The sequence below is a fragment of the Hakea prostrata genome, chromosome 10 (assembly GCF_041222555.1).
Source record: "Hakea prostrata isolate BN-2017 chromosome 10, UWA_Hpros_2, whole genome shotgun sequence".
Taxonomy (NCBI): Eukaryota; Viridiplantae; Streptophyta; class Magnoliopsida; order Proteales; family Proteaceae; genus Hakea; species Hakea prostrata.
The window spans coordinates 6,026,822-6,043,696 of record NC_142609.1 but is presented as its reverse complement, the minus strand read 5'-3'; the positions used below and the strand labels follow the sequence as shown (position 1 = coordinate 6,043,696).

At 37.4% G+C, this 16,875-nt stretch overlaps 1 long non-coding RNA gene, 5 other non-coding genes and 1 pseudogene across 8 annotated transcripts; 3 read left to right on the top strand and 4 right to left on the bottom strand.

The window, feature by feature from the left end:
- Positions 1–52: 52 nt before the first annotated feature.
- On the bottom strand, positions 53–125 carry TRNAF-GAA (transfer RNA phenylalanine (anticodon GAA)). The gene has a single exon. It is a non-coding gene; the product is annotated as a tRNA-Phe (tRNA).
- A 90-nt stretch (positions 126–215) lies between these two features.
- LOC149001713 (uncharacterized) lies at positions 216–1,011 on the top strand. 2 transcript variants are annotated; one of them, XR_016170321.1, is made up of 2 exons: positions 216–470; positions 848–1,011. It is a non-coding gene; the product is annotated as an uncharacterized LOC149001713 (long non-coding RNA). The 2 variants fall into 2 exon arrangements; XR_016170322.1 differs by having other exon boundaries at positions 754–1,011.
- On the top strand, positions 812–973 carry LOC149001714 (small nucleolar RNA snoR137). Its single transcript, XR_016170585.1, has one exon. It is a non-coding gene; the product is annotated as a small nucleolar RNA snoR137 (small nucleolar RNA).
- A 165-nt stretch (positions 1,012–1,176) lies between the features above and the next one.
- LOC149001712 (small nucleolar RNA snoR137) lies at positions 1,177–1,327 on the top strand. Its single transcript, XR_016170583.1, has one exon. It is a non-coding gene; the product is annotated as a small nucleolar RNA snoR137 (small nucleolar RNA).
- Positions 1,328–1,811: 484 nt separating this feature from the next.
- Positions 1,812–6,406, bottom strand: LOC149001711 (TMV resistance protein N-like; annotated as a pseudogene). The gene is made up of 5 exons (XR_016170237.1): positions 5,821–6,406; positions 4,428–5,529; positions 3,855–4,130; positions 2,631–3,749; positions 1,812–2,545 (listed from the first exon to the last, which is right to left on the bottom strand). The product of XR_016170237.1 is annotated as a TMV resistance protein N-like (transcript).
- Positions 6,407–14,414: 8,008 nt separating this feature from the next.
- LOC149001710 (U1 spliceosomal RNA) lies at positions 14,415–14,574 on the bottom strand. Its single transcript, XR_016170588.1, has one exon. It is a non-coding gene; the product is annotated as a U1 spliceosomal RNA (small nuclear RNA).
- Positions 14,575–16,506: 1,932 nt separating this feature from the next.
- On the bottom strand, positions 16,507–16,579 carry TRNAF-GAA (transfer RNA phenylalanine (anticodon GAA)). Its single transcript has one exon. It is a non-coding gene; the product is annotated as a tRNA-Phe (tRNA).
- Positions 16,580–16,875: the final 296 nt, after the last annotated feature.

Here is a 16,875-nt window from a genome sequence, read left to right as displayed (position 1 = left end):
TAATAAATAATAAAAAAAGAATTAAATTCTTTGATATATATGAATTATTAAGTGCGGTGAACGTGGATCGAACACGTGACCTTCAGATCTTCAGTCTGACGCTCTCCCAACTGAGCTATCCCCGCTTTTTTTTTTTTCTTATAATCTTTTGAAGATATAAGTTTCATCAAGTCTCCGCAGACCTGATTTGGGAGTAAATTAGGGTTTCTCAACTGTGTGAACTTACATATAAATATAGAGCAAAGAGCAGTCACTTTATGCTTCGGTGAGTTAGGTTAGAGTCGCTCAGGTGATCTGATCTGTGATTTAGGTTTTATTATCAGAACAGAGGAGCCACTCTTTATCTCTCTGAATCTCTGTTTCTTAATGTTTATTGTTGCAGGGAGTGAAGATTTCTTCTAAAGATTATAGTTTGTTTATGAAATTGGTTGGTTTCTCTTATAACGTTTCAAATCTTTTGCCCTCCTCAGGTTTGCCTCTATTGAGTATCTTTAAATTGTCTCTGGTTTGTTTCTGTTCCTTAAAAAAACGCTTTTGATAGGCGTTGCGTTCATTGGTATAATTTCTTAACCAATGGACGCGTCAACGAAAGCGGAAAACAACAATTTTCGTGCAATGCAGCCCTTTTTGTTTCTCTCTCGAGAAAGTAACTATTCTGCATTTAATCACCTTTGCAGTTGTTACTGGTCTGCTTGTAACATTTGTTGCCTTTTTTCCCCTCCTTTATTTTCACTTTTCAATCTTTGTTTGCAGATGACAATTTGATTCTTGATTTCCAAATTTTGAAATGTATTGTGTGTGATGGAAGTGGATTGCTTCTTAACGGTGAACTCTCTCTCTCTCTCAGATGATTCTCCGTGGGGGATGTTCAAGTTTCCAAAGCAAAAATTCATGGAGGTTATTTCCTGCCAGTATTAAACAGCATGGTGTGTTTCATCATGTTGCACAGTGTTTTCTGTAAGCTGGTATACATCTTTTATTCTTGTGTAAGTGGGTTTTTACCCCCCCCCCCCCAAATATTTGCTTTTTCTGCACAGCTACTCCAATTTCTGTATTTTCTATTTGATTTCATGTTTTATACTTTTTTTTTTTCTGTACATTCTCTCGATTTTGACTGCAATATCTGTTTCAGGAATCAAGATTAGGTTGCATTAGGATTTTGTGTTATATAAGAGTGTTGCTTCTACAGGTGAACTCTCTCAGTTTCAGAATTGGGGATGTTCTTGTTTCAGAAGCATATATTAATTGGAATAAATCTTGCCAGTATTAAACAGCACAGTGTGTTTATTTCACATTGCACCTGTGTTACCTGTCTCCTGGTATATATTTTTATAAGTTCTTGCCTCTCATAATTGTGAAAAAAACCTGAAAGTTTACAGAACATTATTCACTTCACCAAAAAAAAAAAAAGAACATTATTCAAGCTTTCGACATTCAAGTTGACATCTAATAAAGATCAGAGTTTTATTGAAGCATTATGGAGGAGAATTCTATGGGTTGGAGAGTAGCAGAGAGACTGTTTTGGACTTTGTCCAATGGTGGGACTTTTTATGTACCTTGTGTATGTAATGGAGTCTGTACGCTATATTGATGCAAAAAGAACTCTTATAATAAATCTAAATCTAAATCTATGAAGATGATCAGAGTTGAACTGAGTTGAACTGGGTGCAGTATAAAGCGTAATTGAACAAAACAAGAAATGAAAACAAAATTAATAAAACAAGATGGTAATTGAAGGAAAAAAAATTACATTTAGTCCAGCAATCAAGTGAATATATACAGCATACATCACTGTATGAATGATTGCAGGGCTAATTTGTAGATTTCTTCTTACTTGATCCTTCACCGTATAGTCTCTCCAAGAATCCTCTATAAAACAGGTTCAAATAACTGCTGTGGTCACCATCTCCTCCCCCTCTTCCTCTTCCTCTACCTCTACCTTGTCAGAATGCCGTTTAGGGTCTTGCTCTTCATCAGACCAGGACCTACGAGGATCCATTTCATTATAGCTTCTCTTAGTCCCTCTGCCATCTTCCATTGACACATTCTCATCGTCTTCTGAAGAACTGTCGTATCGGAGATTTATTTGATCATCCGATTCAGAATTCTCTTCATGTGGACCAATAACCAGATGAATCCCGCACTTACTTGTTTTTATTGGTTTGCCCATTTCTATTGAAACCTCCAATTCATCTCCATCCCCCAATGGTATCCGAAACTCTCTGGCTGGTATGCAGGCGACCCACATATGATCTTGAGGGAGTACTCGGGTTGCATAACTTAATGGATTATATCTACACTTGGTCTTCTTAGTTTTGTTATTGAAATTAAGGAAAGGATCATCGGTAAACTCATCCTCCTCTCTTTTAATGGCAAAAAATTCATCTGCTGCATAAACTGCACACACTATTAGCTTATGGATCTTATAATCTGAAAGTAGAGGCACCTTAAGAGAGATGGAAGACCCCAGACTCTCATGGCTGAACCAATCTGGTATTTCATTTCCAGGAATGAAGATGCTGCGCTCACCACCTTTTGGCAGTGCCTGTTCCATGGAAATCATGAAGTTTAACAGTTTGAGAGTGGAAATCATTAAGTTTAAACAGTTTTAGAGAGAAAGACAGAGAAACCTGTAAGAGACTCTGCTTAAAGGCATTTGACAGATTGTTGCATCCTTCAAGCTGAATGGTTACAACAGACTCCAATTTCTCCAATTCTTGAATCTCAACTAATTTGTCGCAATTGCTGAGCCACAACACTGGCAAGTCTTCTAGCTTTGGCAAATTTGATAATCTGTGGATTGATGTGCAACCTGCTAGTTCCAACCACCTCAATTGTGATGGAAGTTCTGGAAGTGAATGGAGCCTTATGCAGTTGTTTAGCTTAAGGTAAACAAGCTCAGAAAGACCACTGATACTGGCTGGTAAGGTTGAAAATTTATTAGATTCTAAATCCAACTCAACCAAAGATGATAAATTGCCAAGATCTGGCAAGCATTGCAATGATGTGCAACTGTCTGCATACAATATCTCTAAACTTGATGGGAGCTCAGGAAGTGATTGAAGCATCTTGCATTTCCGCAACCGAAGATTCCGGAGACGAGGGAGACAACTTAAGTTGGCAGGTAGGCTACAAAAATTATTGTAACCAAGATCTAACTCTTCCAATGAGGACAAGATCCCAAGATCACTTGGAATTGCCCCTTCTGATAAATTGCAACCCTTCAAAATTAGGGATTTTAAGGACCACAAAAGTGAGACAGAAGATGGTAATATGTTGATGGTATCGCGACCCTTACTTGGTAAACTACCCCAAGCTTGGAAGAAAGAATTCCAAGATTTAGGGGATGACCCTTTAAACCCACCTAAGGATATGGATTTTAGGCCTCTGCAATGCCCTATGGAGTAAGGTAGTTGTTTTATAGCAGTTCCATCTGCAAGAAGATGTTTTAAGCCCTCCATATTCCCCAGCTGCTCTGGTAACTTGTCAAGTTTTGAGCAACCAGAAAGAATAAGATTTTCAAGAGATCTTAGATTACAAATGGTGGCAGGAAGATTCTTTAGGCTTCCACAATCTTCAAGATTCAGCAAAACAAGTTTCTGTAGACTGCCAATGGACTGGTGAACCTCAACTAAACTGTCGCAATCTTTTAGGAATAACTTTTCAAGATGAGGGAATCTTACAAAGTTACGGATTCTCTTTAAAAGCCCAGAGTGACTAAGATCGAGAACTTTCAATTTCTCGAGTAACTGCAGGAAAAAGAAGTGTAAGATCGGTTGCTAATATGTTGAAGAACAGATTTAGAGAGAAATATTAATCATAATAATAATTATAATAATGGAAACTATACTTACAATGCTTTCATTCGAGAATTTTATGATGCTACTGTATTGCATGTCAAGAAAAACAAGTTTCTCCATATGAAAATTTGTTGGTATTGATTTTAAGGGAAACCCATGCCAACAGAGCCATCTCAAGTCTTTGGAAAGATGCTTATAGTCTCCAAGAAGGTGTACATAATTGAGCTGAAGTAGTCTCAAGTTCGTCATCTCTGCAAATGCTTCAGCATTGAATTTTACACTTTCTAGTTTGGATAAATTTAGGGCAAGGCCTTCAACTGCTTCCGTTCCCTGAGAACAAGGAGACTTGGACAAATACATAAATAAGAATGCTTACCAACAAAAACTAGTGAGTAAAAAGCTTCCCAGTCATCATTAGGAGAAACATAAAAAGGGAAGTATTATATTGGATTCACTTCTTTCTGTTGTTATGATAGATTTGCTCACCTAAGAAGGAACTTTAGGTGACCATATACGTCTTCAACAAGGAAATTTAGTTTAGCAGCAAAGCAGTTCCAATAGAGTTCATTGATCAATGTTATCTGTTAAACTTTGAATACCAACATAAACCAAACATTTAGCCCTTACCATGCTTTTTGTCAGCACAGCAAATATATCTTGACGAGACCACAACCTGCTTCTCTTGCCAGGAGTTTCTATGGATTCTTCACGAACAATTTGCTTTCCCATCTCTTTTAGTACATCATGCATCCATAGTTCATTGTTTTCAGTGACTTGTATAAGAGATCGATGAATGAGATCACTGATTCCAGTTTCTGCATAGAAACCACAGGCATCTAGTATTCTTATCACATCATCTTTATTCATTCCCACAAAGAAACAGGCAACATCAAGGAATATGTCCTTTTCTGTATCATCTAGTGCATCAAAACTTATTCGAAGTTTTTCTTGGACTTCGTTGTTTGGAATTTCCTTTAATTTCTCTAGTGCGGCCCTCCATTCTTGCTTACTTCTTCTGCCAAATAGATGAGAACCCAAAACTTTTAGAGCTAATGGAATCCCTCCAACATAATCTACCACTCTAAGTGAGATACCAATATAGTCTTCCTCTGGCCATTTTGTTCCAAATGCATGCCAACTGAAAAGCTGTAGAGACTCAATGGAATCCAGTTTTTCAACATTATACACTTCATCCACTCCCAACACATTCAGTAGGTGGTCATTTCGAGTAGTTACGAGAATCCTACTTCCCCTACCAAAACAAGCATGATTTCGGACTAATGCATTTATTTGATCCAATTGATCAACATCATCGAGAATGACAAGAACACTTCTATTTTGTAGTCTTTTTTCAATCAACATGACTCCTCTATCAACACTACTTATCCTAATGTTCTTTTTCATCAGGATATCGGAGATAAGTTGTTCTTGCAAACGGATTAAACCATGGGGCTGTTCTGAAACTTCTCTAACATTTGCAAGAAAGCTGCTACCAGCAAATCTGTGGAAGCTCAAGTTAAAAACAGCCTTAGCAATGGTTGTCTTACCCATTCCACCCGCACCACAAATCCCAATAATGCGGATATCACTTGATCCAATAGTTAACAATGAATTTACCTTTTCTACATGCGAATCCATGCCTACTAAGTGGGTATCAATATCCAACTGCTTTTGATTCAGTCTAGCCACAACTTCTTCAATTATCTTGTCAATAAACTTGGAATAATGCCTGCCAATTACAATATATATACATGAGCAAAACTAAAAGCATGTTCGTCATATACTCCATTAAGAAGCTAAGCTATGAACTACAGAGTGACTTGATTAAAATAATTTCATGCTTAGACTATGATGAAATCACCAAAAACTCTTCACTTCCCATTCTCTTTCCCTCTTTCTAATCAATTTGATGAAATCACTCATTCACTTGAAGTTATGATCAAAGAAACACAAACAATGACCAATAATATTTCAAATGATAAAATCACTAGGGAATTTTGCTGAGGAGGTAAGAAATTACCCATCGGCCACATCTCTCAAATCCCAGCCGGACAGATTTGCTACTAAAGTAAGAGCTTCTCTCCACCTCTGCACCTTCCCAGTCTCCAACCTGAAATTTTCCTCAAATCCTGCAAATGCTTCTGTTAAACTCCCGTTCTGTTTTCGAACATGTGAAGGATCCACATCATAAAAGATAGGGAGAACGGTAAGGCCGATCGTCTTCCTGTATTCAAGTATCTTAACCAGTTCATCCAGGTACCAAGTGGAACATACATAGTTCACAGAGAAAATGATGATTGCAACCTTTGATTCTCCAATGGCTTTCAGCCGTTCTGGGTTGCTTTCTCTATTTCTGAAAGTGGGTACCTTAGCTTGCATCAGACCGGTGCAGAGGAGGTCCGTAAAAGTCTTGTTTGTGCTTTCTTCAATAGAAGATATGAACACGACATGAAACCCACAAGTAGAAGATGCTTCTTCGTTCTTCATGAAAAAAAGAAAAGAGACCAAGATGAAGGACAGTTGAAGCTGGATGGATGAGGAGGTGATCCCGACTGAGTTATGGCTTCTGGCGAATCCGGAGAGTTTCCCAAACTCGTTTCTGAAGAACTGCGAATATGGATTCTTGGCGTTTAACTGACGAGGGTCAAACATCTAAGCACCCAAAAGCATCGTTTTTGAAAGAAAAAAGATAATAATAATATAAATAAAAAAATTCTATTGTATTAGAAATCGGATCTGAATCGGTCGGAGCCGATACTGATTTGATACTATTCCAAATCGTCTTGAATTAGAAGAAACTCGCTTTTTCACTGTTCAACTTTGGCATAACTTAATGGAAAATGTGGACGCTAAAAGGGTTATGTGACAATGATTCTGGCAATACTTATTCTATATCATTTTCTCATTTCGGCATAGAAGTTGCCAAAATCTTATATGATAAACCGGTCTAAAAAAAGTGTGTTGATTCAATAAAATTGTTTTGAACCTAGTGTTTGATACACAATTTATATACCAACAAGAAGCTCTAACTTGGGCACAGAAGCAATTCTCATAGAAAACGTGAGGCACAATGGAAGCTGATAGTGAATGGGGGTATTGACGTCATTTGCCCATATAATTTTATTAAAAGCCCTAAAACGGAATGCTTCTCTCTCGACTTTCTCATCTCTCTCTCGTTTCTCTCTCAAGCCCTAAGCAAGCAAAGATGCCTCTTTGCAGTCTCTCTTCTTCGCTCTCGTTGGAACTCTGCAACTGAAGCCGCAAGCTCCCTCTATCATTGAGTACGAGTTTGATAGAGAACAAATTCCAATTTCACGTTCGTCTTTTAAGGTTTCCACTTCTTCATCTTCATCAGCAAGTCTTTGGTGTCCACTTTTTCATCTTCATTCACCTGCGACTAGAGGTATTTATCTCATTAAAAGGAATCATGTGACTCCCTTTTTTTTCCCTCTCTTTTTTGCTTAAATCCAAGTTCTTTGTTATTTTCATTTTCGTGAACGTATCTCTTTCTATAGTCTTTACCAAACAGTGGTTGCAAGAGTGAATGAGTCTATTAAAATTTCCTTTTTCTTTTTGTTGGTCAAATGTCAGATTTTGCTAGATTTATTCAAATCTAAGTATCTGATTATAATCAGGTTCTAGTAATCAGTAGTTTCATTCAATGAGTGTAGAAGGGACAAACAAGTAGTTGATTTTCCAGTAATCAGTAGTTTCATTCACAGCTATTGTCTTAATGTATTCGTTCATATTAATAGGACTAACACGTTGTTAGGGATAATGGATGCACAACCACGAATAGAGAAGAACACAAACAAAGCACACAAGGGAATTTAACGTGGTTCGACAAAACCATGCCTACGTCCACCAGAGGGAAAAGAAGTTTTACTAATTCTAGGAAAACCTCACACCACTCTCACACACACAAACTGCTACCCTTTGCTTGCCCCCATCCTTATCCTCAGGATGGGTTTTCCAATCCCTTAGGATTGATTCCCCAATCTCCTACAGAGATTGATGCCTATAGGTTATCTATCCCACAGAGATTATTTATAAGGAAACTTAAAACCCTAATTCCAATGTAATTACAATTTTACCCCAGTATTAGTAATTGACCCAAATCCTGTTTCAATTACAAATACAACCAAAACCATAATTACATGGACCCACAGAATACAAGACACCCAAACCCAACAATCTCCACCTTGGCTTGAATTCTGCAAATCACCTTGAAGAAAACCGTTGATGATGTCTCACTGCAATCACCCGACTCTGTGTATCCACCACACCTTATTGCATGGCCCACATCCCCTCCAGGGATGCTTTTGTTACCGCCATCACTAAACCAGCATGGTGCACACCCCCCACTTGGGGTGTCCCGTACAGTTCATTGCCGCTATACACGCATGACCCACATCCCCTCCAGGAATGTTTTTGTTACCGCCATCACTAAACTAGCATGGCACACTAAGGGTGTCAATCGGTACGGTACCAACTTTGAGAAAACCATAACCGTACCGTACCGAATTTATACGGTACGGTACGGTTTCGGTATTTACAAAAATGGTTCGGTACGATTTCGGTATTAAATCGATACGGGAAAACGGTTTGAACACGATATCTAATGCGGTACATTTTTGGTACGAATGAACTTATGCCACTTTGGTTATTAGTTAATTTAAATCCTAATGAAATTGTGATCAATCAATCAAATATAATTTGAAATTAACATAGATAAAACAAATAAATCTAATTAATAGAGACAAAACAAGTAAATCTAAGAAGAGGAGTGAATGATGATACAAAAAATTGAAATAAGGAATTAGGTATAAGGAAAAGGTAAAGTGTTTTAATTGTAAAGTTACAATTTATATCTCTTAATTTGATACGGTACCAATTCGGTACGTACCGACGGTATGAGTACCTAAAATCGAAACCGTATCGAAGAAATTCGGTTTCGGTATGTACCATACCGAATTTTGAACGGTACAGTACGGTGCGGTTTTAGATGGCACGGTTCGGTAAGGTTAAACGGTTTCGGTACGCGAATTGACACCCTTATGGCACACACCCCAACCTGGGGTGTCCTGTCAGGCTCATTGCTGCTATACACGCATGACCCACATTCCCTCCAGGAATGCTTTTGTTACCGCCATCACTAAACCAGCATGGCACACACCCCCACCTGAGGTGTCCCGTACAGCTCATTGCTGCTATACAAGCATGACCCACATCCCCTCTAGTAATGCTTTTATTACCGCCATCACTAAACCAGCATGGCACACACCCCCAACTAGGGTGTCCCGTAGAGCTCATCATCGCTATACGACGTGACGTGGCTCCATCTCTCTTGTCACAGCCGGCTCCGAGAGATCACTGCCACTCACCAAATCCAAAGCAAAAGTCATTCGCTTCTTTCCAGATTTGCCCTTGTTTTGCGCCTGAACTACTTGCAATTCTGTCTACCTGTACCCCTTGCCCAAGTGTCAACTGCAGCTCCACCTGTTTCAACATTTCCTGCAAGCCTGTACAATTTACTTGATCTGTGGCTTTCGTACCCATCAATCAACTGAAAGAACCTCACCATTGATTTCCATACGAACTCACAAAATCAATACCAACGGAGCGAAATCTCCTCGATCTGTCACTTCCACTGAGTTTGGAACGCCCAAAAATCATAGGAATACTTAACTCCGTACAAAAACCCTTCACACAAAAACCTATGGAAACAATCTGTACGATACGATCCGATAATACAAAAAAAAAAAAAATAAAAAAAAAAATTCCCTTTTTCTTTTTTTCCGTTTTTTTCACCAAAATTTTTTCTTTCTTCCATTCAACCTTTTCACGTTCCACCTCTTAGCTGTTTTCAACTTTTTTTTTTTTAAACGAATGTAACCATTACATTCAAACCAAAGTTAAAAAAAAAATAAAAAAAAAAAAAAAAAAAAAAAACCCCACGGACAGCTGGCGATCCAAAACCCGAACGCTCAAAACTTTTTTTTTTTCTTCTCTTTGAGTCAATCCGCTCAAATCATAAGAAATAAAAAAAGATAAAAAAACTTCTCGATTCTAGATTTAGAATCGTACCTTCGATCAACCTGTCGAAGCCTTCTCCATTCTCCTGGCACCTATCCTCTCCCTTCTGGATCTTCGCACTCCTCCGGCAACAATCCACCGAACCTCGCTTTGATACCACTTGTTAGGGATAATGGATGCACAACCACGAACAGAGAAGAACACACAAAGCACACAAGAGAATTTAACGTGGTTCGGCAAAACCATGCCTACGTCCACCAGAGAGAAAAAAGGAGTTTCACTAATTCCAGGAAAACCTCACACCACTCTCACACCCACAAAGTGCTATCCTTTGCTTGCCCCCATCCTTATCCTCAGGATGGGTTTCCCAATCCACTGGGATTGATTCCCCAATCTCCTATAGAGATTGATGCCTATAGGTTATCCCACAGAGACTATTTATAGGGAAACTAAAATCTTAATCCCAATGTAATTACAATTTTACCCAAGTATTAGTAATTGACCCAAATCCTGTTTCAATTACAAATACAACCAAAACCATAATTACATGGACCCACAGAATACAAGACACTCAAACCCAACACACGTGTCATATAGAGACCGTGTGATGAAAATCATATGTTGTAATCCTATATATACCCCTACTGTACTTTATTATTTCATTCAATTCAATATTTAGTTTCCATATTCTAATATGGTATAAGGCTTTCCAGCGATTGACTTCTCCTTTTACGAAATTACCTTTTTCATAAACTTTCTTTCTTTCTTGAACCTTCTTTCTTGTTTCGTTCAATTTTTTGGAAAGTTCCAGCGATGAAGACGATTGCAGGCCTCTCTAGTTTCTTCTCAATTTCTGGTTTTTCGATTCTTATTTCTGCGTTTTCTGTTGAAGGTAGAACCTGATCTCTGGTGCTATTTTCTACAAGACGAAGAATTTTGGTTTCGTTTGAAGTTAGGGTCTTGATCTCTATTGTTCAGAACTTGATCTCTGCGTTCAAATCTCTATTTTTGGTCTTGTGTTTCTGCTATAGGCTGAAGTAGATCTCAATTTCTGGTGTCGATTTCTTCAAGAACACCATTATTGCGATAATGGCTTCCTCTGTTTTTACTGCTCCATCTTCTTATCCTTATCCGAGCAACCTGAATGTGACAAACTTTGTCACTCTTCAGTTAACCGCTGATAATTACTTGTTGTGGCATACTCAGATCTTATCCCTCATCGAAAGTCAAGATCTAGATGGATTTATTACTGGGCAATGTTCAGCACTTGAGGCGGTTATCCAAAATTACGTAGGTGAAGATGTGCCTAATCCATGTTATCTTTCATGGTTAAAGACGGATCGCCTTGTTAGAGCATGGATCATTGGAACTCTTTCTAAGCATATTCTTGCTCTTGTTGTTGGAGCTTAGTCATCGTTCGATTTATGGAAATTGTTGTCTGATCATTTTCTCAATCTTTTGAGGCTCGCAAATTTGAATTGTTATCCCGATTATACTTTCTCAAGAAGAAAGACTCTGTTTCTCTGAATGATTTTCTCATTTAGTTTAAAACCATCTGTGATAAATTATCAGCAATTGGAAAACCAGTTGAAGATCAACGCACGATGTTCCTTCTTTTGACAAATTTAGGTCTGGCGTATGAGGCGTTTGCAACCACCATGCTCAAGCCATCGATTCCTACGTATACTGCTCTGCTCCCACTTCTGCAGAGTCATGATCTACGAAGTAGAGAAAATTTTCATCAGTCTCCCACTCCAAATCTAGCTTTTCTTGCTTCTGCGAAACCACATAGAGGTGGACGATCTTTTCAGGGCCGTGGTCAAGGTCATGGTCGTCTGTTCACATCTCAAAACCGAGGGTTTGCTCGTACTATGCAGTCTGCAAGCAAGAATAATTCGACTGTTTTTCCTGGAAAAGAAAATCAGGAATGTTTCTTGAATTCTACAAAATCTATTATTCATTTTCAAATTTGTCGGAAAGTTGGTCATGGTGCTCTCAAGTGTTGGGGTCGATTTGATCACTCCTATCAATTTGAAGATGTTCCTCAAGCTTTAGCAGCAATAAGACTGACTTCATCTCAAGATCAGGGGTGGTTTCCAGACTCTGGAGCTACTGATCATGTTACAAATACTCAAGGTAAGCTTTCTTCTGTTATGTTTCTTCAAAATTCTTGTTCACTTATGGTAGGAAGTGGTGAGAGGTTGTCGATTACACATTGTGGTACTGGTTCTTTAAATCTTGGTAGTACAAATTTGCCTCTTAAAGATGTGTTGGTTGTCCCTGACATTAAAAATAATTTGATCTCTATCTCTAAACTAACCAGAGATCTTGGTTGTTCGATTGAATCTTACTAATTCTGGTTTTCTTGTTAAGGAGATCCAAACACAGAAGATTCTGGCATTGGGGAGTAAGGAAGGAGGATTGTATGTTTTTTGTGTTGATTCTGCTCCTGTTGGTCATGCTTCTGCTGTTGAATCTGTTAATTTTTGTGTTGATGTCTCTGCTCCTGTTGCTTCTGTTGTTAACTATGTTACATCTGCTTCTGGTATGGCGTTGTTTTCTTCTAGGTTTGTGACTGCTTCTGAAGATGTGTGGCATCAAAGGTTGGGACATCCATACTCTAGGATTACTATTTTTTTGAAGACTCGTGGAATAATAAAAATGAATTGTAATAAGAGGACTGTTTGTAATAGTTGTTAGTTTAGTAAGAGCTCTCATTTACCTTATGTAAGTTCTTGTACTAGAACATTGGCACCATTGGACAATATACACTGTGATCTATGGGGAAAGGCTCCAGTACCTAGCATGCAACATTACAAATATTATGCTCTGTTTGTTGATGATTACTCCAGATTTTCTTGGCTTTATCCTTTACATAAGAAATCTGAATTTTTTAGTGTCTTCTTGAAATTTCAAGCTGTGGTTGAGAGGCAGTTTTCTTCCAAAATTAAAGTTTTTCAAAGTGATAGAGGAGGAGAGTTTTCTCTCAAAGCTTTCCAGGATCATCTTGTTGTCCAGGGTATTATTCATCATGTTTCATGTCCTAAAACTCCAGCTCAGAATAGTATTGTTGAAAGGAAGCATATACATGTGGTTGAGTTGGGTCTAGCTTTATTATTTGATGCTTCTGTTCCTTTAAAATACTGGGTAGAAGCTTTCCTTACTTCAGTTCTTCTCATCAATCATCTACCTTCAAAGGTGTTAAACATGGACAATCCCTTGCATATTCTTTTTGGCCAACAACATCATTATTCTTCTTTTAATGGTGATGACATGGATTCAACTCTTACTGATGGCATACGCCCATGTAACCCCCAGATTAAAAAAAGAAAGAAAGGGTTTGTTATAAAATAAAAAAATAAAAAATTTAGAGACAAAGAAGAAAATTAGGACGAGATCAATCGAACTCTATCACTGAGTTAAGTGTATTACTTTTGTATAGTAAAAGTATCATCTTCTTTGATAAAGAAATATAGTCTATAAATAAATACAATATATGATTATTATACACAATAAAATGCTCTTGATATGGAATGATAGATTGCCGCCCAAGATAGAAGGTGCATATAATGAGAATATTGATCGTCAACATTGTATCTTGAGATGATTGTGATTTTAAATTAATATGGGAATGTAGATTGTCAATGTTGATGTGGCTAAGATCTCCAATTGATGCATTACTTATTTGGAGGTGATGGATATCTACAATCAATATTATTTATAACATAGTTTTTGTTATCATGTTTTATGTAAATGTAAGAGATTTTATGTAGTCCACTTAAGTGGAGGTGAAACTCTAATCTACCCATTTAAGTAGGAAAAATTACTGGTTGCCCACTTATAATAAAACAAAAAATTACTCCTTATCCACTATTGACATTTTTATTAATTTGAAATTGAAATGGTCATTTTGCCCATAGAGAAACGTTATGACTAAATTATTCTCTTATATCCAATCTTTAGGCGGATAAACTTCCTACACCTTGTTGGATATTATCACCTACCACTGTCAAAAACCACTACACCTTCTCCCTCTACCAGCAACCACTACCTCCATCTTCCCCCCTCCCCCCAATGGAAATCACCCAAAACAATTGCTTTCTTTAATGTTTGCTTTACGGTAATGGAAGACATAAAGGGTAAGAAAAATGTAGAGAGGCTTCCCGGCTTTGAGAAAATGAACCACAAAAACCTACATGTTAGATATTGCAAAAGGTATGATGAACCAAGAAAATCATGAACTGAGCACCATTAACATGTGTTAGTACAAACGAGAATTGAATTAGCAGAACCGAAAGGCCCAACCTCCCTAGGGGAGGTCTTGGATTCACACCCATTCGGCGGCATTAATTATATAAAAGCTCCCTTGATGATGTAATCATGATACGCGTAAGCTGGCCTAGATGAACCTCATATCAAAAAAAAATATTAGCAGTACCGATAACTGCTAAAAGGACTAAACCTACTATATATATGTGGAACGTGGAGATCTACTAGCAACGGCAGATCCAAAACTATTATCGAATTGTATTCCTCTCCATTGAGAAAGTATCAGTAAAACATTGTATAAGAAATTGGTAGGGGCCGCGCGAACGCGTACCCCCGCTGCCACAAATTATGACGTACACTCTCCCACTTGGGGAGATGTTAGGCGGGCACCCCTCCCAAGTGCAATGGAGGTCACCAACCTAGGCCATGACCCTTCTTGATCAGCCATTGACCCCATCCAGGTAAGTATGTCTTTTAGTTTTTCTTTCCCTTATTTATATTCTACTCTCCTTTCTCTTTTCTAATACTTGGCCGATGTGGGATTAAAAGATATGGGCTCGTCTTAGAGTCCCTTTCTGCCTACCTAACCTTAAACCCTAGACCCTTCTTTCTGTTTGGTTGTAAAAGTCTCCAGATTCATGAAATATAGAGATTCACCTTTTTACACTAAAAACGTGAATTTGTAGATTTATGGGTAAGGGGTGAAATTCAGAGATTTAAAAAAAGCTATACATTTGTACATTTACAAAAATCACGTCGATCAAATAGTTTTTTAGGATGAATCCACAAATTTCATTCCACAACCAAACATTAATTTTAAAAATTATGACTCCATAAATTTGAATCTATAGATTTGAAATCTCTAGATATTTGAAATCTCCAGACTCATGTAACCAAACAGGCCCTTAAAGACATCTTTTCATATAGTTGGGAGTGTAATGCCCTTCTATAGGCTCTTCTAACCCATTTTGCTCGTTCCATTAGCAATATAACCTTGACTGCAACACAGGATTCCTGGTGGTTAATTTGTATCTTCCCATAATGGTTTGTTTTCGACAAAAGAGGGCAGTGGTCTTTTTGTCTCCATCTATTCTAGTACATAATGAAGCTTGTCAAGAAATGGCAGATTTGGCTTTGGAAATTCAAAAAGCCCTACCTACACAACTACACAAGGTCTTCTTCTGGAGACCCTTAAACCATGATCTAAGAACCTAAGAAAGAGAACCAAAAAAAAGAAAAGAAGAAACTAAAGGTATTTGGAAGTCATCCGATTACAGTATTCAACCTTCGTTTTAAACTTGTCACTCATTTTTTTTTTAATAAAAAACTTGTTAATCATTCGGTTCAATTCAATTCAACTGAAATAAGTGGAGATAGAGATATAAAAGACACTCAACCGAAATTGGATCACCTTCAAATCAATTCTCTAAGTTTGTGGGTTGTAGGAGAGGCCCCTAACATGGTATGATATTTTCCTTTTCTTTCTTTTCAGGGAGGGGGTGGGGTGGAAAATTGTTTGTAACGGTTTGATAGTTTTCAATCTCAATGTGAATATCGGTATTGTAACACTAGTGCATCAATAAGAGTACAACCAAGGTAGGAAAAATCGATGAAATATAGCTAAAACTTGGCGATATTTTGCCGGTTCGACAACTAGTGAAAAAGGGGGCAAAACAAGATTTGCAATATATCGTTGATTTCTTGATATTTTGGCAATATTTTTGGACGAATTTCTACTCAATTTTTCTTTGTTTTTTAGAGTTTTTCTTGCATTCTTGATGTATTTTGCTTCAATCTTCAACTGAAACAAAAAGTTTTACTAACTCTAATCAAGTGAAGATTATTATTCAAAAGTGAGAATCTCCTTACAAGATAACAATGACATGTATATATAGTTAAGAAATCCTAAACATATAAAGAAAATAAATGAAAGTTAAATGACTCAAATTTAGAATGTTAAATCTAACTAGGAAACCAAAAGTAACCCGAAAACCTACTAAAGAATGGAATTTAATGGTCAAAATGACACATACTAGGTAAACCAAAGTAGGGACACTATAAAGCTTTTCGAGCCTTTATTAGGATATGTTGTGGGTCTCATAACTCCTACCAGATTAAAAGTTACGACTATTTGAAAATTTACTGTAAAACAAGGTATGTCCTGGTTAAGAATATCCATTTTGGTGATAATATTCTAAGTGTATTAATTGACATAAAATTAGATTACACGTTAAATTTCAACAAAAAATCAACTTAAATACCCCCTGAAATTAAGGATCAAACTAAGGCTCATATTGGGTGGAAGTATGAAAAGGTTAAACCCTGATCTGAAAAAACTCTTAATAAAAAATAACAAAATTTTTTTTTCTGTTTTAGAAAATGAATTAAAAAAAAATTTTAGTGCGGTGAACGTGGATCGAACACGTGACCTTCAGATCTTCAGTCTGACGCTCTCCCAACTGAGCTATCCCCGCTTTTTTTTCTTCTCTCTATTGAACATATGATTTTGATCAAGTCTCCAAGCCGTCCGATGCGGAGCGCTGAAGTAGACCTGATTTGGGAGGAAATTAGGGTTTCAGGTTTCTGAACAGTGTGAACTAATATATAAATATAGAGCAAGAGAGCAGCCATTATATGCTTCGGTGAGTTAGGGTTAGAGTCGCTTAGGTGATCTGATCTGTGATTTAGGTTTTATTATCAGAACAGAAGAGCCACCCTTCATCTCTCTGAATCGTTGTTTCTTAATGTTTATTGTTGCAGGGAGTGAAGA